Source organism: Zosterops lateralis (assembly GCF_965231275.1).
Source record: "Zosterops lateralis genome assembly, chromosome: 1".
Taxonomy (NCBI): Eukaryota; Metazoa; Chordata; class Aves; order Passeriformes; family Zosteropidae; genus Zosterops; species Zosterops lateralis.
The window spans coordinates 89,410,347-89,425,764 of record NC_139762.1 but is presented as its reverse complement, the minus strand read 5'-3'; positions in this window follow the sequence as shown (position 1 = coordinate 89,425,764).

Sequence of the window (15,418 nt, the reverse complement as noted above, 5' to 3'; positions counted from 1 at the left end):
AGAAAGCAAGCACTATGCTCCATAGTACAAAAATGCATCGAATTTCAAATGAAGGAAATCTTTCCTTGTAGAGCCAAACCAAGTGGCCATTTTACACTGGGTAAATGAGAGAGATGAAATAGTATGGCAATGGACATTAATTGTGGTAGAATAAGAGTAAAAAGCATCTGAATATCCTTCCTATAACTTTTTCTCTAGTTATGGTCAATTTCTAACACTTCACAAAAAAGAGAACTTTCCATCCTGTAAAAAACTTGTTTACCAAGATGTGAAAGTATTCCTTCCTTGACACTATTGTACACCACAACGACACACAGAAGGCTGAAAATTACTCCTTTATTTTTGGGATGTGTCTCCCTTATATACTTTTTTACACAGACCAATTTGATGGTGACAAGAAGATAAACCTCTTCAATGACATTGGTTAGACCAGAGGGACATCAAGTCCTTCCTAGGAAAAGGAATGAAAACAAAGTACAGTCTACAAAAACAGTCCTCTTATTTACAGAAAATTCCCTGGGAAAGTAATTTCAGAAAACCAAAACATCTCAGGCATGAAAACAGGCCTACACTTCCTTACTTCCAGGAAGGTGTGTAAGAGATAGAAGGCACAAGATTAATTCAGCCTATATGCAGTGTAAATAGGCAGTTCTCATTTCCACTCCCTGGACACACTGGATACCTAAAAATTCCTATCACAAACCTAATCTTTTTCTTTTTTTTTTTTTTTTTTTTTTTTTTTTTTTTTTTTTTTTTTTTTCCCCAGAATTCTTTTTTTGCATGTTTTAAAATCTTTCCTTTTTATCACCATCTTACATTGAGTTCCTACTGCGCTCTCCTATTTGGGAACTAAAAAACTAATTTCTTAGATGGTTAGATATCATCTAGTTAGCAAACTAAATGCATTTGTAACCAACTCATTATAACGTCTCTTATGTTCATTTAATTCCTTTATATAAAACTCTTTTTCCTCTTGAATATTTAGCCCTGTGTTTCTGAGTTATTACACTTCTTCCAAACCTTCTTATATTACCTCTAAAGAAGTTAGGTATTTTTAATCTGTCTTCACAAATGAGCTACTGCATGTTCCTAATAAATCTTTCCTGCATTTAGCTCTATATTTCCTGAATACAGATAAATAGTCCTGGATATAATGTTTCTAAAGAAGTCTTTTGTCTGTCTTCTCTCATGGTACAAGTAAACTGATCTGTGGTAAAATAACCTGGTCTGATGTATTCTGAAATTTGCCATTCTTTTTCACAATCCCATTGCATTTGTTGCATCCTTACATATGCTCAAGTTTTCCTCCATTTCATTAGTTTCCAACTGATAAGACCACAACCTCCAGACTTGTTGTCTGGACTCAAGCACATCCCAATGCATTCCATGACAATAATTTACATTCTGCTTCTGTCACTGAACAGTTAAGCTACCAAATTCCTCTGAGGTACTTTTACACCCTAAGTAACGGCAATAACTTATTATTGTTCCAAAATAGCACAATTGCCCCTAAAAATCAAAATATTCTCTGTGAGTAGGAAAGATACATGCTTCTTTCAGCATGCAATTGCTATTTTGTACCATATTTTCTAGGGCAATGAGTGCACAGCGCTCAGGCATGAGTGTGCAACTCTGACAAAATGTTGTTTCAGCCTTGAGTCAAATACAAAGTCTGAGTGACAGTAGTGTGTAAATCCAAACAGATGAGGTGAATAAAAAACAATAATGAGAAATTTTTGATTGATAGATGCACCTCAGTGACTACTTCTACTCTTCCAAAGGATTTTGAGCACAGATTCTGTGGTTGGGATTTGGAAGCCAGCAGGGGATCATTTGTAAGTTTTAGTCTTTTTGATCCCTGACCCAGTGGGCAAGGAAAGACATGTCAGGAAAAACACTGTGTTTGGGGGAGCAGCTAAGTACAAGATGCTTAGTACCAGTTAGTCTGATCTAAATATTGTTTTAGGATTTCAGCTGACCAAGATGTTGTCCTATTCATGCTGTTTAATGTGCAATAGGATTAAAGGCATGCATAATCTGAGCATGTATGAAACCCTTGAGACCCACTTGAATGGCATGCTGAGGCTTTTGGCTCGGATCCTGCCCAAGAGGTATTAATTTGGGTATGAATCAAATGAGGCTGGGAACTGGTGCAGTTGTGCTAGTTACTGCTGATGTCAAATTAAAGTCTCTCAGCTCTAATAAAGAATGTAGTCCAACTTGTGAGAATGCCTTATGATGGACAGAGTAGTGCTATTCACTGTCTAGCAGGTCTGAAGCTCTGCCAGTAGAGATGATTTCAAGGTTGCCAAACATTCCACCATTCCCTCAGTGCTCCTGTCCCACAGACCTCAAGTAGTCCCTCAAGTCTCTCTTCTCCTTAGTCTCCTAAGAATGTTTCTTGGTAATATAGCAAAAGAAGCACAGAGGATTTGAGAGGTATAGAAAATAATTATGAGACAGATTGAAATGTCCTTTGCCCAAAGTGGTTGTTAGGACTTCTAACAAAAGAAATTACTTATGAGCTGAAGTGATGGGTTTCCAGTGTATTGGTTTAGAGATTAGACTGAAGCTCTTGGGCTGAAGTTCCTCTCTCCTGGAATATTTAGCCCTAATGGTACATGGGTATTAACCTGTGGCTTGAACGATGGAAGCTGACTGCACCAGTGACTGGGTCTTTAAACAGTAAACAAGAGAGGTGACTGCCAGCTGGTACAAGGCGCTTGGCAAATGAAAGCAAGATGTCACCAGTGGGAACAGTGTGCAAGTCAAGGAAACAAGTTCTCATATGTCCTTTATGTCCAATATTTAATCCAGAGTTTTCAGAAAGAAGAAAACTGAAATGCTTTGCCAAGGTTAAGTGTAGAGGAATTCTACACTTAACTGGTTTTATCCTCTTCTTTCTCTGAGATAGCAGCACTCACGTTCACATAGTGGGACCTTCCCAAATTGTTCAACCACCTTTTTTATAGAATAATTTAAACCACCAAAATTGTTCAAAATTTTATTTAAATTATGAACACTTCTAACTTGGAAATATACCATATGTCTTGGGAGATCACTCACCCTAAGGAACAGAATAATGAGCTTCAAAACTGATATCATGAATATACATTTTGCATGCTTTCTTTTTCTCTCAGTTCTGTGTGGAATCAGCATTTCAATTATATAAGAGAAATATATGCTGTTATCAAAGCATATATTACATTTGAGGCAAGATTATTTAAAGTAAATAGCAGACAACATCCCAATGTACAGTAAAAACTGATCTGTCCATCTACACTTTAATTGTTTTGTGGTTACTCATAATCCAAACTGAGAAAATAGAGCTTTAAAAATTGTTTCATGGGGAAATTTTAACTGAGTACAAATAGTTGACATGTATCTAAAACCTGATCCAGGAAAGTTTAAAACAATTGATGAAAGACAGATTTTAAAATTAAATAGTACTAATAAAACAGCACTATGTGTCCCTATTTGATATCTTCATTTTGCTATAAACATTTCATTCTGTAGAGTCATATTCAAGTCATATTGATGATTGCAAGTTCTCTTTGAAATACAAAATTCATTTCAACTCTGAATACCAACAGGACCTAACAGGACAACAAACCAAATCTTAACTAGAATACAAATTTGATTTTTTCCACCAATTTTACTGATACTTTATATTAGGAAAGTTTTGCTGTAAATTTTAAGTGAATTACATCTAGGAAGTAGAGAAAGTTTTTTATCTTCCAGCAATTATTTTGCTGCAACTTAAAATGGGGGAATTTTTGTTACATCTGGTGAGGACATAAAGGTAATATTTTGGGCAGGCATTTTCTATACCTAAGAAGAAATTAGGTGAGAAAAAAATAATTTACCATATTAAGCAATTTTGTTAAACTGTTAAAACACTGGGTGCTGTTTCTGGTAAAGAGTAGGTACTTATGTTCAAAATAAGTTAGTTAAAATAGAAAAAAAAAAGTTTAAAAAAACACGCATGAAACTAGTTTAGTTAATCAAAGGCAAGAAAAATAACGTAGATGAGCATATTTGCTCTAGATAATGAATAGCATAATGAAGAAAGACTTTGAGGTAGGGCAAATGCTTTCACTGTATTAATCCTAATACTGGAAGATATAAATTGTGTCCTACTGCGCTTTTTTATGCTATGACTTGTATTCTCACTCCATTAGCACTGACTTAAATGAGCATTATTTCTTTGAAAGGCATGGACCTCAGATCTAACTCCATCTTAGTGCATGAGAAAGGACCTAGATTTGCAGGAAGCATTTGGTGGATACTCTACAGGACCACTTGGTTGAGTCTAGCTGATTCCTAAGCCTATAGCTTTTAAGAAGGTGGTAATATTATATTAAGGGACAAGAAAGTCTAGCCATTTTGGCTAAGAAAAAAACCTTACTGAATAGCAAAGCTAACAAGAAAAACTGACCTGTTGAACACCATATCTACTTACACTAGTGCATGTGAAAGAAAGGTCTGAGGAAATCCAAAGGAGCTCCACAAAAAAAGAGGACTTGTAAGAAAACACAGGCAAAGCACTAAAATAACTGTAAAATAAGACCATTATGTGACTGGACTTGAATATTCTTGTTGAATTAGCTCTTCTTTAGGTGAAGGAAGATTTCTTCATTTCTCTCAAAACACAAAGAGTTTGTAATATGAAAAACCTCTGACAGTTTATACCTCACAGGTGAAAATACATTCCAGTTACATTAAAAGAAGGTGATTTGCTCCAAGGAAAATTAGACTCAGCACACTAATTTTGAATGTTATAAATACATTAAGAACAGTCCTATCATCTTGACAATGGCATTTTGAAAAGAGGTAGCCTTGTTCATCTCAGAGGAAGGCCGTAAGTTCAACAATGCTCAAGAGGGGCTTCCAAAACATAGATATCTTAAGGACAGTGCCATTCTGCCTTCTTCCCTCAGATAACCTCTGGGGAAGAACAGCTTGAGATATCAGACTTGAGCATCACATTATGTTTCTTATCAGCTGCTTCAGCTGGCTCCTCACTTCACCTGTGGGTGTTCAGGATTACTTGCTGATCAGTCCATGCCCTTTAGATAGATATTAGGAACACTGGGTTTTAATTGTTGTCTGAGGGCCAGACACTGAAAAGTTAGGTGCTGCTTTGATTAATTTGTAGATGTTTAACATCATTAACTGGATTTAATTTATGCAACACTTAACATTTATCACACCTGAATCCTCCCATGGCTTTATCTAGTATCCTACAGAATGTGCAAAGTAGCCAAAAGCAAGTAAAAATAGGACCCAGAAAGCAAAATATAGTACCATATTGTAATACTCTGTTCCCACAAAATCTCTGTCGAAGCACTGAAAAGGAGGCTGTGAAATGAAAGAGTGAAAAAAGACTTTTTTAAGCAGTGGGTCCTATTAGCAACTGCATTAACTTGTCTTCATAGATAGACTCTCAGTAATGAGAATATAAGGAAAGAAAATAAATTGTTACTATAGCACCAAAGTAATTAAAGCCGTTTCACTTATTACTGACTATTTGCTTAGGGAAATTATTCGTTTTATCAGGAACAGAATAACCACAATTTAATAATTGCATTCTGTGCAAAAAGCAACTGATAGCACAATAAGATCTTCATATTTAACTGTGTAATAGGGGCTAGGGAACATAACTGACAACATTATTCTCTTAGTATATAAAATATATATATATAAATAGGTGCCGGGTTTTTCAAATGCTGGGTAGTTAAATTACCAACACTGTATCATCTACAACTAACAACTAATCCCATGAGAAAGCCTCAACATAAATCCAAATACTACCACACCAGCTCTGTGCCCCAGTACAATTCCTCAAATCCTCTCTTGCAAATCTCACTAAAATAGGTTAGTCCTGCAGCAGTGTGTTTCTGGAAGGAAAGGGGGATAAGGACCACAACAGGGACAATTTTCTGAAATGGCAGGTTTCCCTGTTTTACAGTTTCAAACCAGAGGACTCCAGGTTTTTAACTGCTCTATGAATTGAAATTTGTCCAAGACAGCATCCAAAGAAAGGGAGTTGGGGCAGAAAATAATCCTTTTCCTTATCCATTTGAAGAATCAGATGTAATTTTCATCTTTAAAAAAGATGAAGCAGCAAACAAGCATTTATGGTGTTTTTGGTCAAAACTGTACTTAAGAAGCTCACTACCTGCTCCCTGTTAGTCTTGATTCCACCGTTCTTAGGTCATGGCTTTAACCATAACTTGGTGCTCTAATGTGACAAAGGTATGGATGATTGTTACATCTACATGGATTATGGAACAAATGTAGTCCATTCTATGGATTTTGCTCTTTTTTTTTTTTTTTTTTTTTTTTTCATCTCACTCTCTTCGACATAGAAAGAAGAAATTTACTGAGGTATTCGTCTTCCGTTACAATGTGTATAAAGCTGTATAAATATCTGCTTTGGAATAGATCTGCAGGTGTATGAAACACCCAGCAGCAAGTAATATTTAGAAGATTATTTACTATATTCTTTTGGAATGTCTCAACCTCAGCATCATTGATCCTGATAAAGTCTGAAATCATTATATAGTTAATGTGGGAATATATTAAAAATATGCTATTATACATGCACAGGCAAAATAAACACGTATTTTATTATGTTAGGTGTGTTCAATTCTCACATATGCTTTGCAGCTATGTACAATATTGTACAAATACATAATAAACTATGGTAAGTAAAGGAAAGAAAATAGAAGTATAGCTTTAATTCTGGGGAGGCCTGTTGAACCACTGTGTATTTTTCCCTTTTCAAAACCAGCTCACAATTATTTGTAAATCATCTTTTCATCATTGGAAAGAACTTCAGATTTCCCCCCTACAGCTATTGTGGTTGAACTTCAGGGGAAAAAACCCCAAACAACCCTTTGTACATTAACCATAATTTTAAAGTCAATATCTACCCTAAAGTTTTCTATAACTTTTATTACCTTCTGAGTAATTTTGCTTCTCCTTTATTTCTGTGAAAATATATTTGCTTCTTTGTCTTGAAATATATAGTGTTGTTCATAGTTGTTTAAATAATACCCATTGTGAAGAAAAGATGTATCTTTGTATTGAATTATTCCATATTGAGGTATTGTGTGTACATTTACTTTCAAGATAAAGTCAAAATAACTGCATTACCAACAAAGCTTCTAATGTAGCAATTAATGGTTGGAGAAAGATACAGACTTGTGAACAAATACAATGAAACAAATCTTAGTAAGTTAAATATTACAACATTTCAAAACTATTTTCCTCCTATCATGGACAATGTGACTTGGTATTTTAATCATAGTCAAATATTTTAGGCACTACAGAAACTATCAGAATACTTTATATAGTATACAGTCTCCAAAAATGTCCGTAAACCTATTAAAGAATGTCTTGTGTTACAAAAAATGTAGGGTTTTAGGCCAGCATGACTCCAGTGAAGCCAAAGTCAAAATAACTTATAATGGAGGAATTAGGTTTGACTTTTACTATAGTTTCAAACAATAATCCATTTTCTCTGCTAATTCACTTCCCTTTCATTAATTACATTACAGATTAAAACAATCAGTAGGGAAAAAAATCCCATCCAGTGTAAATTTTACTTTGTTTCCATTTCTTATTTCAGCCTATAACTTTAGATATAATTAGTTATATTAAAGCTCTGAAGAATAAGGCTGCCATTAACAGTGATTTAGCAAATGCTTTCGAATTTTAGTCTTACACTACATAATTATTCTTACATGAAATATAATTAATGAGAAAAACGTCTCAGATGTGTGGGCTAGGAAGGCAAATATAACTATCCTTTATTGTGCCTTCAAGGTTAGAATTATTATAGCACTTATAATTTTATTATAATTACCCATAATGGGACTCCACATGCGTGATACAGTCTACATGCTTTTGACATTAGAAGTTTTCAAAATGCCTCATTAAGTATTTTACTCTATATTTATGTGGTTTTCCTTCACCTCCCATTTTTGGTGGCCATCTATTTCATGTAAAAGCATACAAACTTATTTAAAAAATGCTACCATTAAAGATCATAAAATGATTACAATGAATAGATATTAAGATGTCACAGCTGTATAACCTATTCCTTTTATGTACTCCCATGCTGAATTGTTTTATGACCTATCATAAACCTATTAAACTACTGGTAATAAAGGATTGTAATTAGTGATAAAACCTTGTTGCTTACTGAGCCAAGACAGTCATCCTTACTTTGGATTTTATTGAAAGTAATCAAGATGAAACCTTCAGCAATGTCAAATAGCACCTTTAGAGAAGAAGGTTGCATTTTGGTAGAGATTGCCTGTATTTAAGCTTTTTCTGTAGTTTACCTGCACTGTATATTGCAGACTGAGGTTGATTAACTCTGTTCCCCTCTACCCTTTTCCCCATGAACTTGCACAGAAGAATGAGAAATATAGGATAAATGAAGCCAAATAAGCTTGGAACACAGTTTGACTTCAGTGGCTTTCCATTTTGCTATTGTGTAACGCATGTAGAATGCTGTCCACAACCTGTTTCTTGGCAGGATTCAACAAGGGCTAAAGCAAAGTAGAAATCCTTAGAAGTGAGCTCTGACTAAAACAGAGAATCTAGTTAAGGAAAAAAAGCGTGCAAGGCGCTGAACAAAATGTGTGACCTTTTCAGTTATCAAATCAAATTAACTTTTTTCCTAGTCATACTGGGCTGAATGCAAACATAGCTTCCAAAGGCACAAAAGCCACTGCTTTAATCTGCACAGTATCATCAAGTCCCTCTTAACATTTGTGTGTTGGCCTTCCAGAATACATTAATTTTGCCAGCATGCTCAGATGGTTGGTTCTTGATGTATCCTGGTGAAAGCTGACATTTTCACTTCCCTTAATGTAAATTTTCTGTAGCTTAACCTCAAGATTCTGGGTGGAGTAATTTTCTCAGAATCTAAAAAAAATGTCTTCGACCATTTTGGCATAGAAACAGTATATGGATGAGACTGAGTGAAGTGAAAATATAATGCCAGAGATTAAACTCAGAAATCTGTATTCCTGTCTCCACGGCATAGCTACAGTGTCTTGCTCATTTTGAAAACTGGAAAGGAGGGGGGAGGGGAAGAAATCAAACAATATTCACTTTGTCTTTATAGCACTATATTTCACTCTGCAGTAAACTGGAAAGACAGAGCCCTAAGCACCGAACAATTAACCCTCCACTAATTCCCCTTCTATCCTACAAAATAAAGAATACATCAAAGACAGAAGAACAGGTATCTTCTCTCCCATTCTTCTCAACATGGATTTATTTGTCCTAACTGGACTTTTAAACCTATTGTCCCCGGCTTTTCACAGCACTGAATTGAGCAATAGGGAAACTATAGTAACCAATAATCTGTTTCACTTCAATGGAAACTATGTATCTTGGTGGATAACAAAGCCTGGGATAAACACTAAAAACCTCTGACAGGGTTTGGAGGGGGAGAGTATGGTGTCTCGACTGTCAGGTCACGTTTTAGCCAGCCTTCACCTATAGGCAACAATTATTAGGGTATTCCTCATTTGTTCTTCACTAAGCAAATTCTTCAAAGGTGCTTAATGGTTACCTCACCTCCATTAAAATTCACAGTATTCTGTGCAATTAATTCAGCCATATGCAGAGGTGTGCGCATGCTAATCGCTTTTAGTCACATATACATTAAGATTATCTGCACCAGGCTCCTTTTGAAGGGATGCCTCCTCAAGGAAAGCTGGTAAAACTTTGTATAGTGATATTTGTAGTCGAGTCAACACAATACACCTCTCCTTAATTCCCATAAAGATTTTAAATCTCCCATTTCAAAGGGAGCAGGGGAAAAGTGTATTTGGCATTCCCCATGCAATTATAAATTGGAATTAAAACAAGTCCAATATCCACTTAGATATCAATACGACAAAATAATTTTACATTGCCTAAGATCTACACGAAATCAAGTGCACCCAAAGCTGACCACTTTTGCAAGTAAATCAAAAAGGCTCTTCTCTATTTTATTTTTTATCTTAAATGTATCCAGAGTTTTATAGCTAAATACAAAAGCACTAGCAGTTGGTCATGCTTTAAGCTACTAGAAGAAAGTTAAGCTTCCACGTTGGCTAGCCGAGATATCAGCTCTAAGCTGACAAGTAATTAAACCAGCATATCTATAACAACTGTCATCTCTTATTTCTGTGCAACTTGGATGTAAACCAAAGGCACGAAAGCCAAAAAAAGACTTCACATTACTGGGCAACTGCTGAGCATCTCCTGCTGAACAGTTTAGCAGACCTGGGCATTTAGAGGATTGTAGCAGAGATCAAAAGGGTCAGAGATCCCTTTACCAATTAACAGCAGGGAGAAGAACATCAAATAAGGTGTAAATTTTAGCTCTGCAGTTTTGAGTAAGCCAAGCATGAAATGCATTCTAATACTCTTGAGTAGCTGCAGCTTTGAGCCATCAGTGATGTCACTGGTGCACTAAAGGAAGCTTAATCGCACTTAGAGTGGCATGTAGCAATCCCGCTCAGCTAGGTGCTAAAGCCTGCTGCTTCTTGTCTCTTTTGATAACACATGGGAATTGCTAGCCCCGACGTGGCTGGCGAGAACAGAAAACACTCCACAAAAAGCAGCCTTTCTTTGGGGTCTTACGCTTTTATTGCTCCCGATCTTAAAGAGATAGTGACACAGTGTTTATTTTCTCTCCTTAATTGTTTCAAATAAAGAAGGAAATAATTAATAAGGCCCAGTGTAAGTAATCAGCCTTTGGGGGCTTGAAGCGCTGCTTAATCCAACTTTATGCAAATCACCATGGGGGCAAAGCTGTTCCTATAGACATTGCTCTTTCTTCTCTTTCTTCTCTCTCCAGCCACCCCCCCCCCCCCCCGGCCACCCCCCCACCCCGCCTTTTAAGTATGACAAAAGAATGCCATTGAGCCTCTTTCTGCATCCCCTTGACCGGTATATACTGCCCGGAATATGCAGCCTGACATGATAGTGCTGGGAAACGCCGAGCAGGCCGAGAGCTGCTGGCACCAGAGGGAGGTGCTCCTTTTCTGCAGAGGGACCAGCCAGGGGGGGCTGTCCTGGTCCCTCTGCCTGGGGAGCCTCTCGCCCCAGCAGAAGATGTGCGGCAATGGCACCTGTGAAGGTGGAAGAGGCAACATTAACAGCAAGAGCAGCAGCAGCAGCAGTAGCAGCAGCCGACAAAAGAGATGAAACGGGCCAACTGCTCTGGCAAAATAGCAGAATAGCACTTTAAGGCTGAGCTAAAGGTCAGAATCAGATAAGTTTAACTTATTTTTAAAGTGGCTTTGTGTGCGGATATTTATTGTTGCCCAATGTCATGCTTGCTTTCTCATGGAGAAGTGCATGAAACAAAGTTTAAACAGAAAAAGGCTTATTTTTTTTTTTTTTTTTTTTTTTTTTTTACTGTTTGTGAATTAAAATTATGTCAATAATAATTCGAAGCACAATCCTTAAAGAAATAAATGTGAATATTATGTTATGCTTTTGTTTATTTCAGCTAACAAAAGATTACCATGGGGACAATTACAAATTCATGATATGGGTACATTCACAGAATACATTAGTGGTCCCGCTTCAGTGAGAAAATACAGTTGTGATGTTTAAAATGTGTTAAGAAGAATTCCCACAACTTAAATATGTACTTTCATTTTACAGATCTCAACTACAATAAGTTCAAATCAGGAATGCTCTATCTCTGACAGACTTCAGTTAAATATATTTCACTGAACTTAACTATTCTGCTTGGAAACTCATCCTAGAGCATCAAATATTCCTTTTTACACACCTAAGTATTTGTAATCGCATATACTTAATTTATTTAGGAAAAATCAGTGAAATCCCCTTTCTGCTCTGGTTTCAAGAGTGCAAGTGCTTGGTTTTCTAAACATTATGAATAAAACTAGATCTGAAAGACATCATATCCACAACAAAGAGAAGCTAGTGACCAGCTCAAATACATTGTCTTTTGAACGACAAGTCAGTGCAGACAGAAGTAAATGACAGTTAATTACAAATTACATTCTGGTTGGGGCTGTGAAGGCCTCCTGGCTTGAATAATAATCAGGCCCTGGGGCACTCACCTGCCTGCAAAGGAACATACAGAGACACAGGCTGGGGTGCTATACAAGTTTCAAAACAAGCTGCTAAACACAAAAGCTTATTGGATTACAGAGATTTAGGCAAAAGCATTCAGATCTCTGGCAGCAACTCTAATAGTAGGTTGAAGGAATTTCTAAAGGATGAATTGCTATTTACTGTAAATTTCTGAATACTCCTCCTGATTTTGGGGAAAAGGTCTCTTCTTTGCCAACATTGAAAAAGTTATCCTGTTGCAAGCGCCCTTTATGAAATACAGTAGGTGAAAGTGTCTACTATGAATTAGAGATCTAATCTCTTTCCAAATTAGAGAAATTACACATACTGTTTTCATTATTTCTTTCCGATTCTTGCCATTCAACCAGTGCCATATATGTTCTAAATGTAGCCTATATAAATGCAAATGAATCAGAAAAAAAATGTTACTCATGGTGGAAGAAATACTATTCTGCAGCATCTTTGACTGTTAAAATTTATGTTGTTTACTAATGTCCATTTCGGTTTTTAACCGTTGATTTTAATCCCATATATTTGTAAAATATGACAATGTCTACATTAATTAATGTCAGTATTAGTGCAGTGTAAAACCTTGGCTTTTGTAATTCACTAAAGCAATTTCTATTCATTTAGTTGAGCTAAGTGCTTATTGTTAAAGACAAAAGGCTCAACAGTTTGACATTGAGCTCATTATGTATGTTTAAAACATTCTGCAATTCAAGGCCACACCACATGCAATAAAAAAGAAGCCAGTGGGTTCAGGGATTAAAATTCAGACCACACAGTTCTCTTCAATAACTTTCCATTTAAATCTGATTCAAACTTCAAAACAAAGCTATTTAGATGTATCAGCATATGTGGGTGTGTAAGTATGGGAGAGTATATATCTTTTGGGCTCTTGATATGCATGTGCAAACTTTCAATTTTTCTATTTTTCTTTAAGTCAGCTGTCATGTGGATTCTGTAAAAAGATTTTCTTGTTAGTAGGTGAATGTGATCACGTGTTTTTGAATGAATTTCTGGTTTTCAGAGAGAAATAATTTAGTAATTTTTTCCTGTCTATGATTATTTGCAAAGACAATATATAAGGACCACAGACTATGTTTATGCTCTGTATGGCATGCACATGTACATATAGTGGAATAAAAAGATAACATGGAAAGTAAAAAGGATTGGAAATAATGCTATACATTTCAGATAAAGAGCACAGACTGCAAAAAGCCTTGAATATCAAAAAATATTCTTGCAGTTAAAAATACACCTGCATGAGCTTCTTCCAAATCTCTTCTGAGTAAATAGGCGGTGACTATGACTTCCTTTTCCAAACAAAATTTCTCCACTAGAGCTTTTGACTTCAGGATTACAATATATGAAAATTTTAGGCTGAATTATCACCATGCCACTGTGAATGGAACAGGACCTCTGTGTGCCATGAAAGCCTTATAATATTCCATATGGGATGGAAATGGTGCTTCTTTGGTACTGAAAGCCCAGCAAGACTCTTTCACAGTTGTCTGCAAGAACACACTTTCCTGTTTGTGGATCATCCGTATTTCTCAGAAAACTTAACCAAAGAGTTAGCTCAAGTGTTAGTTCCACCTTCAGGCTTGTGGGGATAGGGTGGAAAAGGCATTATGGAGCAAAACTCTGTGTCAGGAAAGGCTGTGACAGTAACTCTGAACTCACATGGAATTCTCTGACAATAATTTTCCAAGAAAATAAATGTTGAGCTCAACTCTCCTCTTCTGCAGCTGATATTTCAGGACTCCTGTGTAAACTGTAGTTACTGTCTGTACCTCAGGTCACTCCCTTTAGTTTCACAGAAGGAGTAGGGGGAAACACAATAGCATCAAACAGTACATGCAGAAGAGTTCGTGACTAGCTCAGAGCCAAGCAGTATTAGGGCCCCTGTTGAATTTTTTATTTGCACTGCATAGCTCTTGTAAAGCTGCCCTACAAACATTTCCAAAATCTTGCCATTTTCCAGTGTTTTATCCTCTTCCAGTGCTACTACAAGGATAGCTGTCTCTCTTCCCACACAGATAAGAGGAATCAGGAAGTGATGCTAGCAATTCAAACTCTCTGATAAATCATGAAGAAGAACAAGTTCAGAGAAGCATTCATTGTTCCTCTTAAAATATTTTATTTTCAGGATCAGAAAAAATCAACTGATGAAAAACATTTGATACACATCTGTTCTGAAAGTAATTTTCAAAGAAATTTGTCTCCAGTGGTCCAAAGTTACTATGGACAATTAAAAATAATATTCTCCATCTTTGATTTAAGGGATGTTTGTGTGAGCTACAGTTTTAAAGCCAGAGGGAAAAATAGCATCACTCAACCAGAGTAAAGAAAAGGGGCCACCTTATCGGCAACAGAGTGATTTTGACTGTACTGACAATGACATGAGTAATCCATCATGTCATCGGCCCGGTGACGGATGTACCCTGCACCTCATCTCTGTATGTGTGCAGGGAGGACTATGTAGCAAGCCAGGAGGCAAGTAACACTTAACCCCTGCAAGCTTCATGTCCCTGCTGTGCTTCAGACAACCTCTGTCATGTATGAAAAGCCTAAAGAATGACAGTAAATCTATACAGACCAGCACAATCTACCATCGTGACAACTACACACCAACATAGCCTTATAACACTATTAAACTGTATCATCACAGACTTGTAGGACAAGGCCTGCATTATGTGCTTTGTTGAGCTACTTAAAAGGTCTTTGGAAATGCACTGAATATACCTTTTGTCTTCATTCAGTTAACAAAAGGATATAGTTCATAAATACTAATTCTATATAGAAGGATGATTAATTATTTTGGCCCAGCAGAAATAGCACCTTATTCCAGAAATTGACTTTAGTAGTAGACAATATTAAAAGAGAGTAACAAAAGTTAAATATTTTTTAAAATATTTTCTAAGTTTTTTTTTTTAAATTGACAATAGTTTTAATAGAAAATCATAGCTGTTTTCTGGTCAAAGGTGTGACTTACTTCCTTCAAATTTTTAATTTGCATGGTCATTTCTGGAAAAAAAAAATCTTAAAAGCTTTGACATCCACTGTTTATTCAACTCTGAAATGTAACAAATATTTCTGCCACCATAATTGCTGTTCTACAGAATCTTCATAGTTAAGGTATAACACTGAAATGACCCAGGATGGTAACCTCATAGATTAATTCAAATGTGCTAACCCATAGTTCTCTATGCATGTGCATACACACACACACACACACACACACACACACATATATGTACGGAAGTGTAATTTGCCATGAATATACTGT